General features: G+C 34.7%; 1 protein-coding gene across 1 annotated transcript in view; it reads right to left on the reverse strand.

Annotated features, from left to right (window-relative positions):
• Positions 1-17827, reverse strand: part of LINGO2 (leucine rich repeat and Ig domain containing 2) — a 1254362-nt gene that overhangs the window by 1235779 nt on the left and 756 nt on the right. The window lies entirely within an intron of this gene.

The following is a 17827-nucleotide window of genomic DNA, read 5'->3' on the forward strand; positions in this document are numbered from 1 at the left end:
CCCCCAAACTTTGTCAAGCACTAATCTTATTTCCATTTCTATAACTTAGTCATTTCAAAAATAATATACAAATAGAATCATATGGTATGTAAACTTTTGAGATTGGCTGTCTTATTCAGCATAATTTCCTGGAAGTTCATGTAAATTGTTGACCAGTATGTCATTCCTTTTTATTGCTGAGTTATATTCTATGCAGTGGATACCACAGTCTGTTTAACCAGTCACCTAATAGAGAACATTTTATTACATTTTATTGATTTTATTGTTTCCTTACTTTTTGTTACCATAAAGAAATCTATAATTAACACTTCAATACTCTGTGTGTGTGTGTGTGTGTGTGTGTGTGTGTGTGTTATGCCTCTGTAATAAATGCCTGAGAATCCAATTTCTGAGTCATACATTAAGGACATGTTTAATTTTATATGAAACTTCCAAATTATTTTCCAATTTTTTTCCAATTTTTCCCAGTTTTAACTTCCTTAGGAATTTTCATACTGTTTTCATAATGGCTGTGCCAATTTACATTCTCACCAACGGTGTATTATGCTTCCCTTTTCTCCACAATTAGTAATTATTAACCATTGCTTAATAGCTAATAAGAAAAAATTAAAGTCAAGAGGAAAAGATCTATGAAGTATCAAATAGAAAAAAGTATTTTGCTAATATTGAATTTTGATCACTAGCAAAGCAGCTAAATTTAATCTGGACATACTTTATGACACTATATACACAAAGATTCTTTTACAGATGTCATATATGCAAGAGAATATAAATCATTTTGCAGTCCTGTGTTATAAAAACATCAATTCAGCACTTTTAATGCCACACTTTACATTAACAGACACTTAGAATCAAACTATCCACTAATGCCCTAAGACATCAGTGAATATAAGTTCTGTCTGCATCTAGAATGGTACTTGTTATCAACCATCTTTGGAGAAACCTAAAAAATAAAATCACACAAACCATTTCCATGTGCTCCGGTTTAGACGAAAAAATTCAGCTAAGAAAGACTGAAGGAAAATGATACTTTATAGGTTTTGGACATATTGTAGTTTATTCTCTTCTTGTTAATCGTCCTAACAAAGAAATGACATTAAGTTATCAAATTGGACCCTGGGACTTGCAGAGCATCTTGTGACTACTTGCAGTCAAGAAAATGTCTGGAACTTGCTTACATATGCTTCCTATCCACATAACTTCCAATTTTCACAAAAGACCTGATTTTCCACTGTTCCCCCTTGTTGCTAGACTAGATTTAATTTGACTGATGATTTCCTTTCTCTTCTATTTATCATGTATATGACATCTACAATAGCATCAGATATTTTATTATACTTTAAAGAAATGGTCTTATTAGCTGTTCATAACATCACCATCTTATTTAAACATTATATTTAATATATGCAACTTGAAGATTTTTAAAGATATAAGGATATGTTATACATAAAAATGTTTAAAATCATGGTTTCCTTTTCTCACCTTGCAAAATGGTTAGTGTGATGGAAGAGTCTCCCAAATGTCACCATTATATTGATAGACAACCTTTCACCAGTGTTAAGTGAAGGTTGAACACTCTTAAGTGTGATCAGACTTAAACAGGCAAAAGAAATCTAAAGAAGCCTACAGTCTAATTTGAGATAAAATATTAACCCAAATTAACTAATTAAAAAGCAATGCAAAGGCTATGAAAGTATAAATGTAACTGATGTTTAATGAGTAGTATATGAAAAATTTTCTAGATGGCAGAAAACAAATGCTTGGTACTCTGGGTTGGGGCCGAGAAAACTTTGAAAAAGATGTCAGAAATAATGGAAAATATGTCAGTCTTTGCCTGGTATTATAGTGCAATCTTCCTCACACTTTCTTATTATCCCAGGTTAGATAACTCACTCTTCTCCTCACTACCAAGATCTGTGAGGTATTCTCAGTTTCAACTGGTCACAGAAATACCTTCTTTTTTAATTTTTACCTTTTTCTGCCTCAAGTCTATTTAAATTCACTTAAGCTGTTTTAATAGGTAACCTGAAAACTTTAGGCTGTAGACTAAAGTGTTGGAATTTTACAAAGTCCAATTCTGACATTAAGTCATCTGTATGTAATAGTAGTCACACTCTATAAACATTACAAAGAAATTTCTGGTGCTCAGAAATGTATAGCTTAAATATCTAGCATCCTTCGGAAGAGAGTAACTTACAATTGTATATAACTATCAGTTATAGGATAGCCCTGCTTGGACCAGAGTTTTAAAATGTCCCATCAAAAACCTACTCAAAATCTTGTACTGCTCAAACTCATCAAGTGTTAATTAGATCATCCTCAAAGACAAGAGGATGGTTCAAAAGTATTTTGTATGATAATTTCTACTTCTGATCATTAACTTGGTGTAGCTCTTTGAAATGTGATTATACTTGTTACATGAGGAACTGTGAATCAGAATACAGAGATGAAATTATAATAATACTAGATAATATTTTCAAAGTTATAATGGCATTTATACACTAGAATGGTTCCTTATTTGAGGTGTGTTTGCTAACTAAAGCAATTAAGTGTTTCAATTCAGGGTAACAAAATGCAGCAACTCCTTTCAAGGTTTCATTAAGTTTAAAATTTTATAGTGAACACTGGCTAAGATTATTAATATATAATATGTATTATAGTTTTGTACAGTTTCACTTTCCTTTGCTGCACAAACCCAAGAGTGTTTCATATTACTTATAATGTAATCAATCAGTCTAAAAGACTGATTCACTGTTTAAGCCAGAGCAATCCTTTGAAATAAATGTGTAGTAACTGACAGCAACAGTTTTCACATAGGTATCCTGAAAATGGAAAGAATAAATACACTTTACTTAAGTATCTTCAGTAATTTCCACTTGGTAGCACATGAAGGAACACGAAATAGCTTTAATGAGTAGTGAGTGAATTTAACTATTTGTGCATTGCACCATATTGATTTTAAGAAAAATAATAATAACATGCCAGGACTTCCCATAAATCATACTGTAATTCCTTCCAAGAGGCTATAATTCTGCAGTTGTAGGCAAATGTATTTTTAATTCAATTTATAAATGGGTTAAAAAATACTAAAGGACACAAACTATGCTCTAATATTCCTCTGAAACAATGGTCTCAGAACAAGATGTTAAAAGAGGACATTTTCTGTGTTGGTTTTGGTTGAGACCCAAAAAGGAATAACCAAATAGTTGACAAGAACCTTCACATTTTTAATCAAAATGCTAGGTCATCTGTGCAGAACTTGTAAAAGAGCCTTTCAAGAACCACCAGTTTTATAAGCCAGCATCCCTTGCAGCGTAAGTAGCTGAAAAGTTTGGAAACAAGGAAGAAAAATATTTTTGGCTGGGAGCGGGAGCGGGTAATTGTTGAGCTGCTATAATCCCTCTACTATCACCTTACCTCAAACTTTGAAGAAACTTCAGGGAGACTGCTTCAGAAGCTTATCTGCATACAATGATGCCGGAGACAGAAGAGTTAATGTCTGATATGCATTTTAGAAGTCCTCTCCTAAGACCATTGTTGTAGGAGAATTTCAGAGGATTAGTCGAGCATAGTTTGTGTCATTCAGTATTTTTTTAAGCCATACATACATTGAATTAAAACACTGTATTCCTAGCTAAGCAGAGTGAAGTTTTAGCTACAGTCTCCCTGGGAGAGGTAAGATTCTGTAAATGTTTCCTGAAGACTAAAGAGGGCAACTAAGAAGAAAGAATTTGCTGAAAGACATTTCAAATTCTGTTCAAGAACAATACATAGGTGAATGGAATAATCCCAACATAGGGGACGAATTTCCAGATTTCCAGGGGCTGGGGGAGAAATATTATGCATGTAACTGGAAGAAAATGCATTTCCTGTATCACAGAAAATTCAGCCGAATAGTCCCAGTATGGGCCTCTGAGAAATACAGATATCTCTCTGTCTCAATAGGTCATGTTAGGCTGTGGTAACAAACAGTCCCTTAATTTTAATGGCATAAAACCACAAGGATTAATTTGTTGTTCAAGTATAATGGTTGCTGTGGGTCTGTTGGAGGCAGGAGCTGGCTCCTCTCATAGAAGTTTCAGTGATTTCATGATGAAACAACAGCCATCTTCTCTAAAGTTGTAGACTGCAGTGTCTAAAGGAAAAGAAAGATCTCTGGAGACTCCCATCCCAGTTCAGCCTATCAGTGACATTTTTCATTTTTTGTTCAAAACTTCAAAACTCATTAATCAGAACTGGTTAAAAGCCCTACCCAACCACAGAAAGCCAGGAAGTTCAGTCCTACCATGTGTCCAAGAGGCACACAGCCAGAAATCTTTGATAGCATTCACATGCACCACACCACTTGAAGATAAAACAAAAAACTATTGAAAAAGACAGAGAATCCACCAAACCCAGGGGAAGTTTATCCAGGCTTACATTTAAGTCAATCAAGTCACAATTCACCTTTACCTCCCCTACCTTTCTGAGGCTTAACCCTAGAAGAGCCAGAGGCAGCATCCTTGAACAGAGGAGAAAGCATAGAGGCGAACTGGGGAAACACAGGAAACACTGACCAATTCCCCTTTTCCCAATAGAAGCGGCCAGAAAAATGCTGGGAAAACTTTCATAGTAAATAAATTTAAGACCTCCTTTTTATATGAATAGTATGTAAAAGAAATGTCACTATTCATGTGATTAGCAGTAATTGCTGAACATTTTATTCTCTAATAGTAAATGAAATAGGAGGCCTACCTACCTAACATTTTATTCACGAGCAAGAAAATATTCAGCCCCACAGAGCAGGTTTGAATGAAAAATAGTGAAAGTAAAGTGGAGAAAGTGTTGGAACCGAACTCTCGATTCCCTCCTGGGCAGGGGTCGTCGCGAAGGATCACCGACACGAGGTTCACAGCAGAGAGTTATTTATTACTAGCGCGCTAGGGTCCCAAGCTCTAAGTTGGTCCTGGGACCCCGACTGCTTGTTACAGGCTGTTTATATAGGCTAACACAAGTTCAACACAGCTTATGGCGCGAAATTCAAACAAAGCTTAAGGCGTAAAATGATTGGGTCTAGCTATAGCCTGAGCAAGGGGTCTTGGTTTAATTGGTTAGAGCAGGACCTTATGAGGTTCTTTCCTGGAGTTGATGATTCCGGGAACTTCGAGGCAGGGTGAGACCCCTGGAATTGGCAGGGTGGGACCTCATGAGGTTGTTTCCCGGAATTGGCAGGGTGGGACCCTATCAGGGTGGGACACTATCGAGGCAGGGTGGGACCCTATCTAGGCAGGGTGGGACCCTATCTAGGGCCACCTGGTGCTAACTTTTTAGGTTTTGTGAGGCCTACTAGTTTCATTTGACCCTATCTAGGGCCACCTGGTGCTAACTTTTTAGGTTTTGTGAGGCCTACTAGTTTCAAAAGACCACTTGGCTTAAATAAGGACAAATGAAAAACAGCTCATGCTAGATGAGTAAATTTTCAGTGAACGGTAAACAGGAAAAAAGTATTTAAAGAAAAAAAAGCTTCAAAGTGAAGCTTTACGAAAACTGTCAGAATACCTTAAGAATATCAGAGGAAATTATCACATATAACCAAGAGAATCTCAGAAACATTAAGATAAAAAGCTATCACAGAAATAGGAAAAATGTTTAGAAATCAGGCTAGACTACCCTGGAGTTTTCCCCGGATACATGAAACCAAAATTAAAGATAAAAATGCAGTGAAAATCTGACTTAAGTCAGAAACACCTAGGAAAATGCTCCATCACAGCAAAATGAATGGCAGAAAATCTGATTAGATTCTGTAACATTGGCCAAATAGGAATGCTGGGAAGAGACAAAAAACATAATTTATTTCCAACAAACTAGATTTAGGTATAGAGTGATAACCCCTTATAGTATCAGAACACATTAATAGTAAAACTCCCAAATGCAAACTACCATTAAATCAGTAATTAATCTTAATCTTTGAATTTTTCTTTTTCAGTGATACAGAAAGTATCAAAGAAGTGGATATGCATGTTTAAAGAGATCAAATATTCAAAATAAAAATAAGTAAAATACTGTTTTATGTAAATTGGCTATGTTTTAATTTCAAAAAGACCCTTTTAAAGAAGATATATAGAAAAATTTCATAGCACAGAGTTCTTATCTATGTTACACCCAGTTTTTCCTATTATAAACATCTTACATAAGTATGGTACATTTGTCACAATTCATGAACAAACAAAAGTTACATTACTGTTAACTACAGTACACACTTTATTCCGATCTCCTTAGTTTTTATCAAGTGTCCTTCTTCTACTGCAGGATCCCATATAGGATACCATATACTAGTTGTCATATATCCTTAGCCTCTTCTTGGTTATGACAGTTTCTCAGACTTTCCTTGTTTTTGATGAGCTTGACAGTTTTGAGGAGTACTGATCAGATATTTTGTATAATGTTCCTCGGTTGGGATTTGCCTGTTTTTTTCACGAATGGACTAAAGTTATGAATTTTGGGGAGGAAGACCACAGAGGTAAACCATCATTCTCACTAAATCAAGGGTACATTCTATCGCTATGATCACCACTGTTGATGTCGACCTTGGTCACCTGGTTGAGGTCATGTTTGTCTGGTTTCTGCACTGTAATGTTACTTTTTCCTCCTCCTTTCCATGTACACTGTTTAGATGGAAGTTACTCTGTGCAGCCATGCTTAAAGAGTGGAAAATTATACTCCACTTCCTTGAGGGCAAGTATCTACATAAATTATTGAAATTGTTTTGCATAGATTTGCCTGTTCTTCCCAATTCAGTCATTCATTTGATAATGTGTTTATATCAGCATGAACTCATGGATATTTTAGGCACAAATTCCACATATTTTCAAAACAGCCTTACAGAGATATAATTCACATATCATACAATTTACTCACTTCAAATTGGCTCTAATTTGAAGAGATGGTAAAAATCAGTGTTTACTCAGATATAGAGTTGCTCAACAATCACCAATCCAGGTCCAAATAAGCACATAAAAGTTATCAATTAAGCCATCTATAACCATGTGTTTAAACTACAACAGTCTAATTTGTATTGTTATATTTGTTCTATAACCTATAAAATCAAATTCATGTTATATTAAAATGTGATGAAACCATTATAAAAAGGCAGGGGAAATCCAATAGAAAGAAAGATATTTCAAGTTCATTGGTTTTACTTTTCTGTACAAACCTCTCATTATTGGAAAAGTAAATTATTTCATTTAAGATTATTTTATTAGTGGCTTTTAATTGTATACTTAATACAGGAATGACTTTGTGTAGGTACTGAGCACACAAATTCATTTTACACCCATGCTCCATCCTATCATTGTAAACTTCAGGTAAGACGTGCAGGCCAGAAAAGTGTTTTTCACCCCTACTTTACATATTAGGAAACTAACACGTCATGAGATGAAGAGATTGTTCAAGGTCCAATAACCGGAAATCAGTGTCAGTCAGAATTTGAAACTAAATCTTAAACTTTTAGTCATTGCATGTTACCTCTTTTACCAATTGGAAATGGTATTACTATGGTTTTGGATATGATTTAAAACTGTCTAAATGTTCTAAAAATCACATTTCAATGCATTTCAAAAATATTTAATAAGAACTACATCCAAAGATATTTTTAATAGTAATAAGATATAACTTTTGTCTTCCAGGACCACATGAGTTGGAAAGATAAATAGGCCAATGAACAAAAATAATAATATATTAAATAATACATATAAAAACAGAAGCTTGTAACAGTAGAGAGATTCCAGGACTTTTGGAATGATTTATTGAGAATATGATGCTAAGCTCATTTTTTAAGTATAAGTCGGAGTTTTCCCATGTGATCTGAAAAAGACTATTCCAGTTGCAGGAATCCCAATGTGCAAAGCCATGGAGATACATTTTTAAATTGAGTGGCTTTATTAGTAAGTACTAGATTATTTTACTTTTAAATACTGTTTCCAACATCTAAAAATTAAGTATAAATTAATAATTACATTCATTAGTACTTCATTCTTATAAAGTGATTCTTATACTTGATGTATCTATAGTCTTTCTAATTCCACAAGGAGAGCTAAATGGAAAGATGAATAATTATCTTCCCCAACGTGCAAATAACTCCCATGGTTTCCTACCATTATTACAGACAAAACATCTGATTATCATCCATATTCTCAAGCTGTAATTTGAAATCATTTATTTCTCTTGAATCAAACTCCATACCCTTCCTTATGCTTTAACATAATCATGGAACCTTCGTTTTTGGGTCAGCTAATAATACTTTTAGTTTTAATCTCCTAATCTCTCTGTAAAACCCACAGTAACCATTCCTATGGATTGATGAATAGGACCAGAAGCTCCAGGTCCAACAGAACAGTCATCAAATCCACTTCTTTTTAGCAGTCACCCAGACCTAAGTATTTTGCTAGGCTACATAAGGACCTATATAAATAACATGGGGAATGTATTTCAATTCACATTTATTTCACCAATCTTGTTCACACACATTTTGAGTGTAATTAAAGACAAAATGATAGACTAAATTTTTATTGAAAGTTTATGCAGTACCTGTGAGAAGAATCTTGAATTCAGAATCAACCATATACGCAAATGCTTCCATTTAATTTAATCATCTACAAAAATAAGGTAAGATCATGAACTCATGAATATGTTCTAGAATGATCTTCACTGATTATAATCAAAAAGTTCTTTAGAAATAAGGGGTAATGGACTACCATCAATCTCTTTTAGTTAGATAGAATGAGGTTTTATGGGGAAAAAAATAAAAATATCAATGAAAACCATGTACAGCCAGACAAAGTAATCTGCTACAGACTTCAGTGTTTAAGGTTATGTTACACAACTACTTGTAGGGAATGCTTTCCAAGGAATGTATCTAAGGCATGGGTAAATGAACTACATGGTTAAGGCCACTTGCAGAAAACATACGAGAGAGCATGACTCATGTTTTTATGACCCATGTCTTATTCACATGCTTTATGAACCATGTCTCTTATTTAACAAGCTCCCTCTCTCACACTGCCACCTCAAATCTGACAAAAAATAAATTCTGTCACCAACCACTACCAGGAATCCAATCACACTAGTGTTACTAACATATATGTGACTTTGTTGAACATTCTGAGAACACAGGAAGCTCTATCACTGCACAGAGTACGTTGTAACTGAAAAATTCCATTAGACGTCTATCTTCTGAAGTGTTTTCTGGTCCCTGGCCACTTAATCCTCTTGTCTGTTATCCACACAGCATTTAGTCTCACTCTTCACACTTACTCACTCTGACATTTCTTGTGCAACATAGCTTCCTATTTTGTCAAACCTTAGGTATGAGGGAGCACCAACCAGGAAGTTCCTTCACTTTGTATATTATGTATTGCTATGACATTAAATACACTTATGATGCAAATGTTTTACTTTTGTAACCAAAGAAAAATGAAAAAATAATAAAAATTACACATTAAGAAACGAGTTTCAACTCAAGACTAAATGAATGTATTAAGATGTACCTTATGCAACTGTGAATGTACATAAAATAATGCATTTGTTCACAGTAGGTGCTAGAAGAATACAGATGATGATTATGGGAATTATTCAAAGTGAGAAAAGAGTGTAATAACACAGGAAAAGTTAGTGTGATAGGGAAGTATAGCATGTACTCCTTCAGTTTACCATATATGAAGCGAAATTAGGTAAAATAGGAGAGATGAATGATTTGGATTAATCTATTAGAAAAATAGTTCCCAACTGAATGTTCACTAGGAACCAGACACCTCTTACGAAAATTGTTCTATCTTTCTCTCAACCTCATGGATAAATTCCAGTCATTCAACTTCACTTTTTAATGCATATAACACAATTTCTCATTATGAATTTCATTTATTTTAGTTGCTTGTAAATTCTTTCTCATTAGCCTGTAAGTCTCTCAAGGGCAGGATTATATCTGTCCGCTTCCCACAGACAATATATGACCCAGGGCCACCTACTTTTATGCTTAACACAAAAGAGGTACCCAATAAATACCTGAAGAATTAATCAACCAATTCACTATAGACTAAGTATTGCTCTACAACCATATTTCCTTCTTAAAAATATATACTGGAGATTTTCCCATGATGGTATTTAAAGAATTACAACATTCCACTTACCATCTTAGTAAACCAGAAACATACTGCATGAATATTCCAACATTTGTTTATCTATTTTCCTGTTAGATATTTGGAGTTTTTTAAATTATTTAATAAAATCATGTTTACACAGTTTTGCACCTCCTTTCTAATATCTCTTCCTGAGTCTTTTTCTTGCCTTGTTTAAATGATTTTCATTATAAACGTTGAGTAAAAGTGATGACAGCATACATTCTAACATTTCTTTCAAGCTTAGAGAAAAAGCACTTAGCGTTTCACCATTAAGTATGGTATTAGCTCTAGGTTTACTGCAGATGTTCCTTACCAAGTTGAGGAAGTTCCCTTCTATTCCTAATTTGCTAACAGTTTTTATGAAGAATAAATGTTGTATTTTCCAATAATTTTTCTACATCTGAGATCACCATATGGTTTTTCTTTTTCTTTTCTTTTTTTTTTTTTTTTAGACGGAGTCTTGCTCTGTCGCCAGGCTGGAGTACAGCGGCACGATCTTGGCTCACTGCAACCTCCGCATCCTGGATTCATGCAATTCTCCTGCCTTAGCTTCCCAAGTAGCTGGACCTACAGGCGCACACCACCACACCCAGCTAATTTTTGTATTTTTAGTAGAGATGGGGTTTCACCATGTTTCCAGGACGGTCTTGATCTCTTGACCTCGTTATCCACCCACCACGGCCTCCCAAAGTGCTGGGATTATAGGTGTTAGCCACCATGCTCGGCTGGTTTTTCTTTTTACTCTGTTAATATGGCAAACTATTTAATTGATTTTGCAATGTTAAACCAACATTGCATTTCTGGGATGAACCTAACTTGTTCTTGATGTATTATCTTTATTTGCCATTGCTATTTATACTTGCTAACGTTTCATTAATAATGTTTACATCTATTTTCTATAGGATATTAGCCTGTTGTTTTATTTTCTTATGATACCTTTTATGTTGGTCTCATAGTTGGAAAATGTTCCCTCTTCTGCAGTTTCCTGAAAGAGTTTATAGAGATCTGGTATTATTTCTTCCTTAAATATTAGGAAGATTTTATTAGTAAGGTCATCTGTGCCTTCAGTTTACTTTGTGGGAAGTTTTTTTGTTTTGTGTTTGGGTTTTTAACAGCTGATTTGCCACATAATTCAAATACCATGAAATGTACTCATTTTATGTGAACAATTAAATGATTTTTAGTGAATTTACAGATGTGCACAACCATCAGCACAATCCCATTACAGAATAGTTCCACTGCCCCGAAAGATTCCTTGCGCCCATATGCAGTCACTCACCACTGCCAGTGCCAGACGAAAACCACTCTACTTTCAAATTCCACAGATATGTTTTTCTGTGCATTTCATATAATTATATCATATGGTGCTTTTTGTTTCTGGCTTCTTTCAAGTAGCATAATATTTTAAAGGTATATCCATGTTGTAGCATGTATCAGTATTTCATTCCTTTTCACTGATGAACATTTTCCATAGTATGGATATACCTTATTTATCCATTTGCTAATTTGGTGTGGAAAAGTTTTAACTACAGATACATTTTCTTTAAAAGACAGAGTCATTAAAGTTATCTATTTCTTCTTGTGTATACATAATATATTGCTGGAGGTTCACGGGAGCATTTCTGAGGATAAATTTCTAAAAGAGGAAGTATAAAGAAAATTATTAAGAGCATTTGTAATTTAATATATATCCAAGTAAAAATTACTTAAATTGCATGTTAGATGAGCTGAACCAGTCTACAATGACTCCAATTATGTATTGAATATTTATTTCCCCATCCCTTACCAACACAAGGAGTCTATCAATGTTTTCATCTTTGTCCCAACTCATCAGCAAAGACTGTCTTACTATTGTGTTATTTTGCATTGCTTTAATTACTAGAGAGTTTATATATTTATTGTTTACTTTTATAATATTATACTCACTCTCAGCCCAGTTTCCTCCCCCATATGAATCTTTTCCAGACCACTCGCACTTTACCCTATTCTGAATTGCCTGGTGACACAACTTTTGTATTGTTATTTTGTATAGCCTTGGGAACAATAGATATTTAATAAGAATATCCTGAATCAGGTCATAGTCTATTCTACTTTTGTTAGCTTATCACTGATTTTTGCCTTCTCTGCTTAACAAGAACACAGAATTCTTAAGAAAAAGAACAAATTCTCATGTACTATTATATCCTGAATATCAAACAGAAAACTAGTTTATCAACAATAAATATTTGCATATTAATTGATGTGAATTTAACTAATCGAGACCAAAGCTAGGCTTTTAACATTACCTACAAATAAAATTGCATAAAGAGAAAACATTTGCAATCCATAATCATAGATTATAATAACCAGCAGCTGACCTTCACATCCTCATCTCACAAGGACTGCTTTCAGCAGGCTATGTGTGTGTGTGTATGTGTGTGCATGTATACATGTAGCTACACATATGTACATGTATATATGTGTGCATGTATATGTAGCTATACATATGTACATATATATACACAGACTCTCCCTCCCTATGTATGCATATGCTCTCTATATACATAGAACATATATATATAAAGTATATATAAAGAAGATGTGTTCACATGATATTGTACATATATGTATATATGTATATAAAGGTCAAGTCAAAAATTGTTAAGAAAATAAAGGCACTTCCCTTTTGAAAAATGAAGCTCACCGTTGCAAAATCAACATGTATCACAAGGCACTGTTGTTGACTCTCCTGGTACACCTGGAGAAATACAGTTTTTATGCTAATTATTTCTCTTCATGCTGGCTACTAGATAGATATCTTGCAGCTAACCATAGTTACATTATAATAGAATGAGATTGTCTGAAGACACAAAATCCTCTTATGTCGTCCAATTTAGAATCCATTTCACAAACTCTATGGTGCTACCTAGAAACTGAATGTGTTGGGAATCTTACATTTTTGCATATATTTCTGTTACACTGAACTTCAGTTATGATATTTGTAAAGACAATAATTCTACCTTTATAGGCAATTTGATATAATATTCCACCTATAACAACAAAAAATGTAATTTGTGTTCTAGTCTAGGTTCCCAGGTTTGCATTTAGTCTTACTCGCTTTGTTAGAGAAAATATGCTCATAGTTTTTATTGACAATGACACCAAAACTCTAGGGAAGGAAACGGTATTTGACTTACCCTTGCAGCCAGTAAAGACAGGCTATTCTTAACATTAACTAGTGAATACATTTAGAAAATTAACAAAATGTATTCTAGTCAAATCCTAGTGAGCCTCATATTTTATAAAAACAGCATATAATTATTTCAATGGTGCTTTTAAAATTTTATTCAAATCCATGAGTCATTTAATATCTACCATTTATTTTCTTCCTAATTCACATAATGAAAATAACTTATAACTAATATTATTAGCAATAAAGCCAATAAAATAAAATAGGACAAATGGTCTATCAGTGGTCCTGGGCAAATTCCATTATAAAAAAACTAAGATAACGTATTAGGTTTGTGTTCCATTTCATAGATTAAATCACTGAACAAAATATTCCACAAGCTAAATATTTTTAGTGTTCATAAAAACTGGGTAACTGACCTGACAATAATGAAAGCAAGGATAGTTCCTACCTGTGTCATATTAAGTATACTCACAAGAAGAAGAAAAATGTAGAATAGCTAAAAAATAAAAAAAAGAAACCCAACTGAGACTTTATTATTAAATAATATTTTAACTGTTTTTCTTTTGCCTCTTCTTTGTTATCAAAACTCTTTAATAACAGCACAAATGCCCAAATGAACTTTCATGGCCCACACAATAAGCATTACAAGATTTTCAAACATTACAAAATTTGTGCCTTATTAATAACTTTGAGAAAATCATCTCCCATACATACATATTAATTTAAATTTGACTTTCATGACACCTGTTAATAGTTCATTCAGAGAAAATATTCCTCTCATCAAAGGTATATCAAAATCCTTGCTGCATTACTGACGTTTTACAAGCACTCTTTAAATATATTTGATTTATTTTTCTATCAAGTGTTACGATGCCAGACATTTACTTGGCACCTGAAAGTTTTGATTTTCTTTTTCCAATGCTTAAACCTAGCTGTTATCAATTTTTAAACATAAAAATAGAATAGGTAGATATTAAATATTCCCATTGTACAGAAATCAACACTGAGCCTTAGAAAAAATAAGACAGCTTTTCAAAGAAGACACTGCTAGTCATGAGAAACATAGTAGAATTCAAGTCTTCTGGTGTCAGATCCACTGCTTTTTCTATTTATTCATGCTGCCTCCCAGTGGCACTGGATTAGTCTCTCTTGGGAGATTTTTAGAACTAGGATCTTCTCTCTTGAGGACATTTAAGAATAGATACAGCAACTGTATCTGTTGAGTGATAACACTTTTTTAAAAAAGTAACTTTTATTAAGGTTTAGATGAAGTTAAGGTTTCCTAAAATATGATACTAATTTCTGAACCAATATACACTGACAAATGTGACTCCACTACTCGCTGAATATGAACATTACATATTTGATTACACTGGCCAATTTGTTCGCAGAGTATTAACCATATGAAAATAAGCCACTCACAGCACAAATGCACCATGTTGTTAGGCTGTCCATCTATATCAAATGAATAGTTATCCATGCTTTTATTCTTCCCAGAAACAAAAGGCAGTGAAGTTATAGCCAGACACAAGATGTATTTACAAGAGACTGATGACTTGAACTCCCTAAAGACTCAAATCCACCTTCTAGTCAATTTTTGTATAAAATTAAAAAAATAAATGCAACAATCAATATTTTAAGACTGGACTGATCATTGTAAAATAACTGTAAATTAGCATGGATTTAATTCTGAAGAAAATATTTTGAAGAAAAAAAGGAAGAAGAAAAGGAAGGAAGGAAGGAAGGAAGGGAGGGAGGGAGGAAGGGAGGGAAAATTTCTTTAGAAGAATAACAAAGAAATCACAGAAGTATATGCCATTAAATTGGTAAGCCTGATACCTGGAATTTAACCTTTCCCTCATATTCTCCCTTAATTTCCTTATCCCAAACCCTTTTTAAATTTAATTTATTTTCTTTCAGGAAATATGGTATTTTATGCTTAAATAGTTTTTAAAGTTATTAACATCAAAGTAGCCCCTGAACCATAAAGGGAAGAGGTTTGGTGACATATTTCAACAAAATTATAAATATAGTACTCAGAGGTTGGTTGAGGACTATGACAAAGAGAAATATTTATGCAAATTGAGAAAAGAGATTTTTTTTTTTTTTCAATCTAACATGCTTCCTTAAGGATACAACATAACCAAACTGGAGAATCAGTAACTGACAAGCCTGTTTGCATATAGTGACCTCCTCTCCTTGTACTACAGGAAAACATTTCCACCTAGAGTCCTTTCACAGAATATCTAGAGACCAAATGAAATCAACCATAATGACTACCAGAGCCAGATCATAATCAGTTTTTAATTGAAGTATCAAGCCAATTAATTTGTGACAACTTCCTATCATTTCTTATTCTTGACATGAGGTTTCAGAGGACTCAAATGGTTTTCTGGTCCATGACGGCTGTGGAACATTTTAATGTTTGGTCTCTTTTAAAATCACATTTATTAGAGAGGAAAGCATCTTTAGAGATGGAGTCCTAAAACTGACTTGAGATTACAAACCAGCCTCACTAGTTTGATTCGATTAAATGTCAAGAAATAAAACTTCCCTTATGCATCATATACACAGAGTCTTAACAGCAGATCTTCCTTTGGTTTTAGAGGTGTCTTTCAGAAATACATTTGAGCGCTAAATATGTATTTGTCTCACTAAATTTAAGTCAACAAATAAATGATTAGTGTATATATAAGTTGTACTTATATTCAGATTAGTATCATTTTTTCATGTCATAAAAATTTCTAAAACACTGTATTTTAAGAACATGAACCATCCTTTTTGGGACTTTATCAAGATGTATATTCTTGCCTTCCACACAGAGCACCATCCAGTATAATACATAAAAGACAAACTTTATATAAATCTTCCCTGAGATAATGCTGTGTGTTATTCCGGAATGAAAAACATCAATAAATTTTCCTGCTTCCACTTCCACTACAGTAAACTTATTATATAAAAATATTAACTTATATATGTACCTTAATAAAAAATAACAGATACCTTACATAACCCAACCACTTCTGCCATCAATAGGCAATCCATTCCATTTAAATTCTTAAGGTGAAATACCTGGCAGATCTCAAAACATTTTACTGGTTTTGAACAGGAAGTGCATTTTTTTTCTTCCTCACACTCCAACTATATTGGGAGTAATGCATGCTACTGGGTGACAGTAATAGAACCCTAAAGAACATCTCCTTCTTTTAAAATGTTAACCACTGCTTCCAATTTCTGAAAAATATTTTTTGCCCTTTCAGTATGTGGCCAATATTTTCACCAATGATGGACCTCAGCTTCTATTCGGTATTCCTGGAATATTCCACGCCCCATGGTAATTTTTGGTCCTCCTTTAGTATTATTCTAAATATTTGTGTTTGTTAACAGCCACCTTTAGAAGACCCTGAAACTGCATTACTGAGTGTAAAATGACCACATATGGTATGCACAAACACAGCACAGCACACTGAAAAATGCATACATTACCGGCTGCCTAAAAGACACGGGGGTAATCACACCAAGCAAACACAATAACCACTCTTTCATTTATTTATTTATTTATTGCTTAGACACACTCATCAAACATGTTCAGTGCCCACTGAGCCCAAGGCAGTACATAGCACAGATGATATCTGTTAGTGGCTTCAGCAAACTGGATTATGTCAAAGTGTGAAATGTGAAATGAATCTCACTTCATCAAATAAACTGAACTCCAAGCCCATTTCCCAGCACTCGCTCCCCCACCTCAAACACACAAGCTTAACTTCGCCCTCCTTCCTCTTTTGATGCTCAGACCATGACTTCCTTCTCATCCTTCTCTCTCCTCTCTCTCCTTTCTCCTCTCTCTCTCTCTCTCTCTCTCTCTCTCTCCCCCCGCCCCCCCACAAGTATTTCAGCAGCTTTCCTCTGTCCTCTGAGCCAATCCCTCGGGAAAGGAAATCAGCAAAATGCTGAATGGGGAGACTTCACCAGCAGGTGAAGAGGAAAGGAAGAGGGTGTGGTACTCCTTTTCTCCACCACACCCCATCCCTGGAGTCTCGCACTCTAGTCCACTGCGGCTCAAAGGGGGCACAGCAGGTTCCCTAGCTCACCTCGGAGCAGCCTGGCCCAGACCAGCCACCCAGAGTTCTCCGCAAAAAACTTCCCTTAAAGCAGCCAAATATTCAAGGGAGGCGGGGGAAATCGGGTATTAGTTCGAATACACAGACACCAGAGCACCACGGAGCGACACTGAAAGACACCTTTTTTAGATACAGACCCTACAGACTCTCTCTCACCCTTCATTCCCTCCCACCCTGAGTATCTGACTGAGAATTTACAGAGAACCGGGGGCGAAAAGAGAGAGGAGGAGAAAGAGGGCATTACCTCCTGGGGCTGCCCTCAGGGCGCGGGCCAGGCTCTCATCGCCGAAGTGGCTCCAGTTCAAGGCACAGCTTTCCAGAGCTCAGCCGGGTTCGGACCCGCGTCCCCGCGGCGCGGCGCGGAGCTAAGAAGCGCGCCG

The sequence above is a fragment of the Colobus angolensis genome, unplaced genomic scaffold, assembly GCF_000951035.1.
Source record: "Colobus angolensis palliatus isolate OR3802 unplaced genomic scaffold, Cang.pa_1.0 Scaffold455, whole genome shotgun sequence".
Classification (NCBI taxonomy): Eukaryota; Metazoa; Chordata; class Mammalia; order Primates; family Cercopithecidae; genus Colobus; species Colobus angolensis.